This window comes from Dermacentor variabilis, chromosome 5 (genome assembly GCF_050947875.1).
Source record: "Dermacentor variabilis isolate Ectoservices chromosome 5, ASM5094787v1, whole genome shotgun sequence".
NCBI classification, from domain to species: Eukaryota; Metazoa; Arthropoda; class Arachnida; order Ixodida; family Ixodidae; genus Dermacentor; species Dermacentor variabilis.
In genome coordinates this window covers 191,792,814-191,803,883 of record NC_134572.1, presented here as the reverse complement: position 1 = coordinate 191,803,883, position 11,070 = coordinate 191,792,814, and the positions used below count along the sequence as shown (strand labels likewise).

Sequence of the window (11,070 nt, the reverse complement as noted above, 5' to 3'; positions counted from 1 at the left end):
TTGCGCTGCCCCTTCAAGATGTTCAACCAGTACCAACTCACCCAAATGTCGATCCTTATGAAATTTGGATCCATTTCCTTGTAGGTGGTTTTCACAGCAGAAGCAGTTCTGCATAGAACTGGTCTATGCACTGTGTCTGCGGTTCCCTGAATTTCTTCAAGTGCTTCTGAAAAGTCTTATGATGCAGGCCATGATGGGAGACGTTCATCGCTGTCCATAAGTAATTGAGGGCAGTTTGTCCCTTCCCTATCTGTTTTATTGCCACAATGTCTCTTATATTCACGTCAAAGGCCACTGAGTCATCCTTACGTGCAGAACTCCACGAGCTTGCAACTACTTCACAATGTAAACATAGCAGCTCAAGCTTTGTTGCAAGTCCAAGTTGGGTGCCTCCTTAAACCTTCATCACAGTCACGAAGCACCGCTGGCACGGGGTCCCGGATAGCAGGTCACCTAGGGCATCCATTTCCACAAGGAGAAATTTTTCGCCTTCACTTGTAGCGGTGGCAGCTTCAGGATCGCGCTCCATTGCTTGAAGTTTTCGCACCGTCGCTGACATAGTGCCAAGTCCTCCTTGCACAATAGCGCGTTTTTTATCCGCTGCCTCTTTTCCTCACACGTCAGGAAACGTGTTTTCAAGTGCACAGTGGACGATGCAATCGCAATGTCCGAGGCGGATGAAAGAGGATGTGGAAGCCGCTGTCGATGAGCACGAGACACCAGGCGCACTCGTCACGACAAATTCTTGCGTCGGAAGAGCAGGAGTCACGTTACTAGAGGTGTCGACACAACCACGCTCTTGCGTAGATGAAGCAGGAGCTGCCCCACAGGAATCATCGGTGCGATCATCGTCGGTACGTGGACGAGCGGCGAGCTTCGCCATGCGGGTAAGCTTCATAGAACGCTTCCTCGCGCCGAGCGCGTGTAGCGTCTTGAGTTTCTTTGGGCGCATTGTGGCCGACCACACAACAACTAAAAGGCTAAACGTAACAACAGTCTCGTAACGGTTGAAAATCGTCTCGTAAAGACAGTAGAAACTTGGAGAATATGCGAACGGCTGAAAAGATAGACGATGGCAAGCGGAACACACGAAGGGCGGCGGCGATGGAGGAGCCGAAGCACACGACGGCCGGACGTATTATGCAGGAGACCACTACGTCATCGCAGGCAACAGCCAATGGGAGTCGCGGGCTCCCCTGCGTCCTTGAGAAGCATGTGCTTCGCCCAATCTCAGCTTCGCGTCTCAGCCACGGGAAACTTGAGAGCTCTGGTGAGCCCTCGAATCATTACGCTTCTCCAACGCTGCCGACGCCGCGGGTAAAAAAAGCACAAGAATGCACGAACAAAACAACACCAAAATGGCGGCGCTCGGGGAGCGGTGGAGCAATGGAGGAAGGAAATTGAGGAGAGGCCCAACCCACTCCGCGCGCTAGGAGCAGAGTGTGAAGGAAATGACGTAGTAGGTTCTCCTTTGTTTTGCTGTTTTTTTATTTCTTTGCTGTAGTGGCCCCGCCTTTCCGGCCACAATGGCGGCTTTGTTCCGTGTTCCGTGCGCTCACACGTGTTGTTCCGTAGGTTTCGTACCGTGGCAAAGGCGCCGTGCGGGCAGGTTTGCGTTGGTCTCCGTGATTTGTTGCGCTGCGTTATCTGGACCGTGCTCTACTTGATGTTGCTGTGGCCAGGTGGGACAGGAGGAACTAAAGTTCGCGAAATGAACGCGCATGCAACGCTGTACTCAATGTACCGCGCCACGGCAATGGCTACGGACGAAGGAATATCCGCGGGAAATGTTGCCCTCTTTCGCGGAATCATGCTAACGTGCTAACGAGTATTGCTGCGGAGCGCGCGGGTCCGAGCAGCACGGTTGCGCGCAGCGCGACGTGGTTTCGCGAGAAACGTAAACAAGAGAGGAGAGCTAGCCCGATAGGCGGAGCATCGCTATGAGCGTTGAGCAACGCCAACTTCCGGCTTCACTTTAGCTTCACAAAGAGTGACGTCAGGGCCTCTCCTGAGTTTCCTTCCTCCGTGGGTGGAGCATGGAGTTTTGTCACTGTAGTACCTAGAGGGAAATCTTAAAACCCCTTGATAATTTGAAAGTAGCGACACTCTCCTCCTCACGGCGCTTGCCTCCTCGATTCTCCTCGCCCGCCGGCTGCGCACGGCGCGCTATTCCTCCTGGGCTCCCGCGGACGGGCCGCAGGATTCTGTGGAGGCGTGCTATTTTGGGCCAGTTGCGCGCCCCAGTGGGGTTGAAAATTTTGAGAAATGCAATTTTTGCAAATTTTGAGAAATAACAGCATCGATAATGCTGGACGTAACGTTTATGAGGAGGTTCCTTTTTTCTTAAAGCCGTGTGAACGGGGTATACCGATATAAAGGGAGCTTTGAGGCGAGTTCTATACTCCCGACAATTTTTCTGCCACATGATCAGATGCTTTACTTCGTGCGTCTGATCTAGTATTGCTTGTGACACATCCCTTTGTGTGTGGCTTATTAAGCGAAAGCCTTAGACCTCTGTTTCAAGGTCCCGTTGTGAGCTACAGAAAATATCACGTGACCGAAGGAAGGCTGGAAGCGAACCAAAGTATGTGAAGCCGCGTATAAGAGATGATTAATGATTAGCAAAGTAATGATTGATTAGGGATTGGATTAAGATGAATTCGGGTGTATTAAGGTGGATTAAAGTCAATGAAGGTGAGTTAGGGTGAATGAAGATGGATTAAGGTGCATAAAGGAGAACTAGGTTGGATTGAGGTCGATGAGGTTAATTAGGGTGGATGAAGGTGCGTTGATGTGCATTGAGGACGATTATAGTGGATTATGGTGGATTAAAGTGCATGAAGAAGGATAAGGGTGGATTAAGAGGGATTAAGGTGAATTAAAGAGGATTCTGGTGGGCTAGGGTGGATTAAAGTTAATGCGGGAGCATTACGGTTGATTAAGGAGGATTAAAGTGCATTAAATAGGGTTAGAGTAGATTAAGGTCGATGAAGGGGGATTAAAGTGCAATTAAGGAGGACCTTCGTGGATTATGGTGGATTAAAGTGAATGAAGGATGATTGAGGTCGATGAATGTGCATTAGGAGGATTATGGTAGACTAATCAGTCTTACTACTCAATGAACCCCAATTCACCTTAGTCCACCCTAATCCACCTTAATGCTCCTTCATCTACCTTAATACTCCCAATCCACCTTAATACAACCTAATCAACCTACATCGCCCCTAATGCACCTTAGCCTACCCTATGCGGTCTTAATCCTCTTTTATCAACCCTAATCCATCATAATCCGCCTTAATCTTTATTCACGCACCTTAATCCCAATTAATCCTGCCTAATGGTCCCAATCTACCTCAATACACCCTAATCCGCCTCTATCATACCTAATCCAGGTCCATGGTCCCTAATCCACCTTAATCTACCCTAGTCCATCCAAATCGGTCTTAATCCTCCTTTATCAACCCTAATTCACCTTAATCTACATTAATGGATCTTAATATTCCTTTATACACCTTTATCCTCCCTAATCCTAGTTCATGACTCTAATCCACCCTAATCGGTCTTAATACCATTTCATCAACGCTTCACCTTAATCCACCATAATCCGCCTTAATCCTCCTCCACGCACCTTGATCTTTATTGATGCATCTTAATCCTTCATAATGCATCCTAATCCACCTTAATCTTTAATACAATCTAATGAACCTTAATCCTCCTAATCCACCTTATGTCAACAACTAACGATTCATTAATTAGCTTGGGTAATCATTCTCTTCTACAGGGGTGGACATGCTTTGGGTCCCCTCTGGCCTTCCTTGGGTCACGTAATACTTCCAGTTTACAATGCGACCTTGAAACAAAGATCTAAGGCTTTCGCCTTAAAACTTAAAAAAAAGAACTCAATGTTGACTAGCTAACGCTCATCATCTGCAATACCACGGATATACTTGCCACTAATTTTTTCAGGGCGCAAAGCAGAATCTAATGCTGCACTTCAGACTCAATAACAACAGTTAGCGATGTGCGAGGTGATGGAGCCGCCCCAGAATATTAAGCATACTGAGGACAACCGCAACAAAAACGCTGGTGAGCAGGCCGGAAGAATGAAAAAAAAATACAGCATTACGGGATGCTTTGCTACAAGCTAAAAGAAAGACGCCTCAGCTCGCAAACAACGCTGTTCTTTGTCGGAACAAAGTTCTTTCGGCCAATGTTATGCAGCCACTGTGTCCTGCGCAAGCCGTCACGCTTTCCTTGTGGTATCATAAAAACGGCATAACCATCTTCAGGCTTCTTGCTGCAGTTATATGCGCAACAGCCCTGCATAGCGCTAGCACATAGAGCAGGAAACACAGTGTACAACGTTCGCTACGCCGAGCTAAAGCGCCTAGCCAGCCGTGCTCAGGAGGAAAATGGCGCGAACGAAAAAGAAAAACACAAGCAAAACTCAAGATCCGCGCGTTTCCAAGGGCAACGGCAGGGAGACCAATCGTCGTGCAGAAAAATGGGGGCAAAACTGGTTGCCGCGGGGGAACGCGCAAGGGGCGAGGAGGTCGCGCGGCGGTGGCAGAGTTCAAAGAGTGTCGCTACTTTCAAGTTATCGAGGGACTGTAGGAAATCTGGCACTGCTGCGCTGTGGTATGCATGGGCATGCTGGTATGTTGTGACTTCGGATTGGCATTGTTCTCGGTGGGCCAAGAAAGCACCATTCTGTCTGTCATATTGATTAATTTTCTACTCAAATAGCACGTAAAAAGATGTTTTAGCTTCATTATTACATAAAAACATGTTTTGTTTATCTATGAGAACTTGTTATTACATGTACAATTGTATGAAACGTAAAAATCAGCGGGCCGCTAAAGTTGGAGGACAGATGACAAGATTCGTGCTCACATTGGAACAGTTTGTCGTCTGTTCTTGCTTTCCTTTGTTTGGTTATGCATTGTAGGTGAGTAAACTTCACTGGAAGATTTAATATGCGTGAATGGAAACATTTTATGAAGATTTTACTTTAAGAACACAGCATTTGTGTAGCCATATCCACGTTTTAGACGAAGCCTCCTACTACAACAAACACAAGCCTCACAGACACGTACCGTCATTCCCATGACGGCACAGCGCCCCTTAGGAAATTCCCATAGACGGTGGCGCCAGATTTCCTCTAGGTATTATAGTGAGAAACTCTATGCGGTGGAGAAAACGAGATGTTCATTTGAGGGATCACCAGTCGTTTGTGCGCAGGCGCGAGTAAGAGCGGGTGCGAGAGAGAAAATCTGGGGGCTTTTGCTCCTTGAATATATGACTCTGCCTAGGCACTTAAGGAGGAGGGTTCTAGCGCATGTTGTATGCGTTTGTCCCCTGGACATGCCGGCAATGCTGAGTGCGGTCGAGTTTTTTTTACTCTCCACCGCTGGCTGCCCGCGCCCTGAGGCAGGGCACGGACGCCCCATTTGGTGATCACTGTCTCATGGGGCAATGTTCTGACTGGTGTTGTATAAATCGCGGGTCGCTTTTATCGTCGTGACGATAGCTTCGACTTTTACAAGCACTGCTCTGGAAGGGCACATGTAACCGGCAAACGGAGGCCTCAGGAGAGCACCTGAGGTTATACTATAAAGCAGGTGGCGCAGGATCTCCAGGGCACCCAAGGGCTAGCGGGGCGATCAAAGCTGGAAGCATGGTGACCCGTGGGTTGAGGCCGTGGAGGCTGAAGCGTGCCAGGGGGTGTTCACATAAAAAGTTGCCTGTCCGCGATAGACAGCCGATCTTATACACACCTGGCACGCGCAGGCGTCGGAAGTGTCCTGGAGGCACCGCCAATAATGGGAAATAATGATGCGTTGTTACAATTAGTAAAAAACATGATTGAATAAATATAAATATGTCCAGCCGCCAGCTTGTGACGCTATAGCGTCACAAGCTGGCGGCTGAACTTATAAGTTCAGCGTTATAAGTTCAGCGTTTGCGCTGAACTTATAAGTTCAGCGCCAACGCGCCCCGCGAATTCTGCAATACCAGTCAGAACTTTGCCTCTGAAGGTACGTCGGACGTCTAGACTCTCGCACTTGCGGCGCTGGTGCTGGGCCAGTCATCATCACTGGTGGCCTTTCAGCAACTTGCGTTCAACTGCGGTTGCTAAGACACTCTGCTTTGCATTCTAGATTTTCAATATATGCGGCCCAGGCTCTACTGCAGTTGCGAATGCTCCCACAGAAACATCTGTGATGTTATTTACAAAGTACATTGCCGTAAGGCACGAGAAAGCTATGATCCACCATGACTGACTTAGCCCGCTGCTTCACCTACTTTACCGCGCCGGCAGCGAGCTTCCGAGCGTAAACAAACTCGATCTTACTCCGCAGTGCCGGCACGCCTAGAGTCAAAAGCTTACAACACGCGCTACGCTACAAAGCCTCCTCCATAGTACCTAGGCAGAGTCGTATATTCCAGGAGCAAAAGCTCCCCCCCCCCCACGAGTTTCTCTCTCGCGCCCTGTCTTTTACTCGTGCCTGCGCACAAACGACTGGCGATCCCTCAAATGAACGTGTCATGCGGAGAAATGGCGTTCGTGCCAAGTATATTTCGAGCGCTCGCTCGCCACTCGAGAGCTGCCACGGCTCGTTATGAACTTTATTTTAAATTGTTTCACGATGACTTAGACGTTGACATTTACAGAAATGGTAGCTTATAAGACATACTGCCCAAATATGTGGTTTTCCAGAAATAGACTTTTTCATGATTTTCCGGTTTTCAAAGGCCGCGTCCCCCCTTAAATACAGCTGAATGTCTGCACTGACATTCAGCCAGTTTCAATACTTGCTTTTCAAGTAAGCAAGTCGTGAAAATGCATGCTCATATGCATATAGTGTGGAAAACTGTAACAACAATCTTACAGCCTTCTTGTGTAGCAGAAAAAAACATTTCAGCTGTCCCCAACCAAAACGTTTCGAGCTCCACGGCAGCAAACTTTGCCACCACAGACATTCATTACGGCATTTTCTAGCAGCTCATTTTCTGCATCAAAACTTTCACAAGGGAACCAAGTTACATCTGTCTGGAAAAATGGGAGCGGCAGCGCTGGAGCGACCATGTCGCCTAAATATGCCTGGGTTATTTTACAGATATTGCCGCTGATTACGAGTTACGTCAGCACAAGCAACGGAACAACTGCCTTTTTTCTGGAAACGCCTGCTGACCTTCTAGGGTAGCGGCGGGCGAGGAGGGCATCGAGGCACCCTAGACCTTCTAGAGTTACTCTATATGCTACCACAGGTATATAGAGTAACTCTAAGATGGACATAGAGTTACTATACTGACTCTAGAGGACAAGCTACCCATAGGGCCCATGCATTGAAATCGGGAACCGCAAGAGCGCCGCCATGTTGCTACGCGCCCAGGTTGCCAGCTCCTGAGACGCTTGCTAGACTTGGTGACAGTAGTCAGTTTTAATCCGGCAACCGTAGCAGCGTAGCAGCATGGCGTCTCGCTTGTGATGTTGTGATGTGTGCGTGCCGCCGTGTGTTTGGGTTTTATAAGTTGGTTCTTTATTCTATGTTGCGGGACAGTGTGGGGTGTGGTCCATGTTGGCCGTACAGGTGGCAGTTATGCAACCGAGAGATGATCCTGTTGAAGTTTCCGGCGGTATGCGGTTTTCAGCGGTCACGCCTGTTTCAGGAGTGTCACTCGACGAGGTTACGAGCGCGAAGCTTTGGTCAGATTCCTCGTTGGCGTTCCGTAATTCTCTTCGCACGGGCGCGGTATGTTGCAAAACTCGCTTTCGCGATCTATCGTCGCGGTGATAGATCGGGTTTTTTTATTATAAGTACTGATCCAGCTGTAGGGCACATGTAACCGACAAACGGAAGTCTCAGGAGAGCACCTGAGATTATAATAAAGCAGGCGGCGCAGGAACTCCAGGGCACCCAAGGGACAGTGGGGGGATCAAAGCTCGAAGCAGAACGGTATGTAGGTTGGGGCCGCCGAGGCAGGTGTGTGCCAGGGAGTGTTCGCACGGACAGCTCCCCTGGCACGCGCAGCAGTGCCTCGCAAGGTCGAGATACTTTAAAGGCACCTGCGCCCATGATCTTTCTTTTGCCTCGGTGCAGTGAGCACGATTAACGAGAATATGGAGGGCATCCGGTGCAGTCGCGAATGCGTCGTGGCAAATGTAGCTCGCGTCGCCTGGCGTGTGTAGTAATATCAGAGTTGGTTGTACGAACTTTATGCATAATACGCTTTGTTACGGTACCTTAACGGAATGGGTCTAGAGGACGGTGTTGGTACATTTTTTCGTACAGCCCCAATCCTATACCCCCCACTACAAACACACACACATACCCCCCTTTTTTTTATTTATACATACAATTCCTTGCCATGACGGATCATAGCCTCCTTTATTTTTGAAAAATAGAGGAGGCTATGGATGAATTGACCAGTTCAAGTTGTCAACGTGTCAGTAACTGTCATAGGAATCACTGTAATAAACGCAATTCCACAATCGGATTGTTTACTTTCATTTTTTGTTGTAACACCGAGGACTACATAGAACTTTATTTTGTATATGTAAGAGAAGTATGTGGATATCACGAGCTTAAGCCACTGTGCGATACACAGACAAAGCAGCTGCTACAACATGAACTGCCTTGAGGGCCATACAACACATACGTAATTAAAGGTGCAAAATATAGGGGGAAGCTTCAAAATACGCTCTGTAGCGCTGCAAAGTATAACATATATTGTATGTGTGCGATAAATGTTCAAAAAAAACTGCATCAATGTCCCATTTGCCTTCAAGTTTATTACCAAGTTCAAGTTTACTGAAGTTTATTATGATCATACGTACAACAGGAATCTACTGACACACTCGCAGTCAAGGTGGCTGTTCGAGGTGTGCTGGCTGCTTCAGTGTAAGAAAAAGAAATTGGTTGAATGTCGACACCAGTGCCACTGCTTCTTGCCTCTGACCTGCACGTGCCTCTGCGGCATCTTTGTGCACAAGTGTGCTGGCGTGGCGAGGCATACCCACGAAACACGCAAGCAGCTATTTGATGTCTAAAAGATGTCTTGAACGGCTAATTCAAAAGCCTAGTAGCTGTCTTGATCAAGACATTTTGTAGCCATGGACGTCTAGAAGTACTTCAGTAAGCCCTGCTAACGTTACGCTAAAAGTTGGCTAATGGACAGCTTGACAAGAACAACTGAAGACTTGTATTAGACATTCCCTCAAATTTTTGCGGCAGCTGTTACAGTAACACGGCGTTTGCCCACAGTTACAATTTATTTTAAACGAGGCATGGACATCAGAAAAAAAAAAGTTTATATTGTCGGATAGAGTGATGCAGAGGTAGTTTTTCCAGATGTGAACCATGGGAATAGTGTAGTACAGCCTCATTGGTCAATTTGTGCTTTTAATTAGAGCAATCAATTGAATGCCGCCTGTCAGAATTATTTTGCAAATAAAACAAGATCTGTATTGTATGCTGATATAATTCCAATGTTCACTCATTGACCTAAACAAGAACATCTCTGCATGAAACACATCATTACTGACAAAACTTCGCCCTGCTGGGTCTCCACCAAATTGAAATAGTTTCTAGCAAAGAAAAATTTTGTCAGTGATGCTGCAGTTCAGGCAAAAATTACATCCTTGTTTCAGCTACAGGGGGCACAATAGCCTTACACCAGTATACGAAACAGAACACTGTGCTGCAATGAGTTAAGAAATAAAGGATAGTACACGTCTGGAAAAACACTCTGCAAACCACTCTAACTAGCAATATAAATATATTTTTTCTGATGTCCATGCTTCATTTAAAAGTAAATTGTAACTTACTTTCTGGGTGCCTCTTGTAAGGTAGCGCCACATGCTTGCACAGCATCACGCAGAAATAATGGAGAGTTCTTCAGCATACCATCCATTATTGAATTCCTTGTATGTTGCATGTTACAAGAACTGAAAGATAAATCATAATATGCTGTTATTTTTTTTTCATAAACTGTATGATGAGCTTTTCATGCATAAAAGGTGATTGCAAGCGAAAATGCAGCAAGGCATCAACTTCACACCATGTCACATACTCATACTTTATTACCTAATAAATTAGAAAAGATGCAGAAAGTGTAATTAACGAGAGTGACAAATAGCAGCAAAGGTGATCATGGATAAATCTTGAAGATGATTTCCGCCGCTGCCAGAGTAGGCCAGCCTTCGTAGGAGAGCAACTGGCTGCCCACAAAAGCTTGCTGTCACAGGCCACGCGTGACGGTTCTTGTAGACATAGGAAAGCAATACCTGCACAGAACAGGAAAAAAAGGCAAGGGAAGAAATGGGAATGTTGAAATTGGAACTTCAATTAGCAATATGTGCTAAGTAAGAAGTTTGGCTCACATTAAAAATAAATTTAAGCACTCCCATTTCTCTTAAATTACGGGTATCTTAAGGTATGTATGCGATGATGCTTAAAATGACTAGTATATTTCCTATCATAAGAAGCCAACAAACACTGACACCAAGGACAACATAAGGGAAATTACTTGTGCTTAATAAATTAAATAAAGAAACGATAAATTAATGGAAATTAAAGTGGATGAAAAAACATCTTGCCGCAGGTGGGAACTGAACCCACAACCTTCGCATTTTGCGTGCTATGCTCTACCAATTGAGCTACAGCGGCGTCATTTTCCCATCCACTTTCTTGGGTATTTACGTGTCCTAGTCGAACGCTGGGAGTGTTAGCCAGCGCCACAACTCAGAGACCTTGTTCCTGGCATATAGTCATTAAGTTGCATAGTAGAGTCAAAGTCAGCCTTTAATTTATTGTATGGTGTTTTGTGGCTAAAAAGCCACTTATCAACCTGTCAAACAAGTCTGAGAAGCTTCCTGCAAAATATAATCAGTTTAAAACAATAATTCACTCTGCAGGTAAATGATGTACTAACTTAATTAAAAAGTTAAATAGCGTTTTATGTTGTTGAACTAAAAGCAAGTTTGGCATTTTGCACTGCCTAGCTGTTGCCTTTCTTTCAAACTTAAACATGACACAGTACAGAGTAAGCAGGTAGCATGCAAAG

At 46.4% G+C, this 11,070-nt stretch overlaps 1 non-coding gene across 1 annotated transcript; it reads right to left on the bottom strand.

Moving 5' to 3' along the window:
• Window positions 1–10,600: 10,600 nt before the first annotated feature.
• On the bottom strand, window positions 10,601–10,673 carry TRNAL-CAA (transfer RNA leucine (anticodon CAA)). Its single transcript has one exon. It is a non-coding gene; the product is annotated as a tRNA-Leu (tRNA).
• Between the last annotated feature and the right edge of the window lie 397 nt (window positions 10,674–11,070).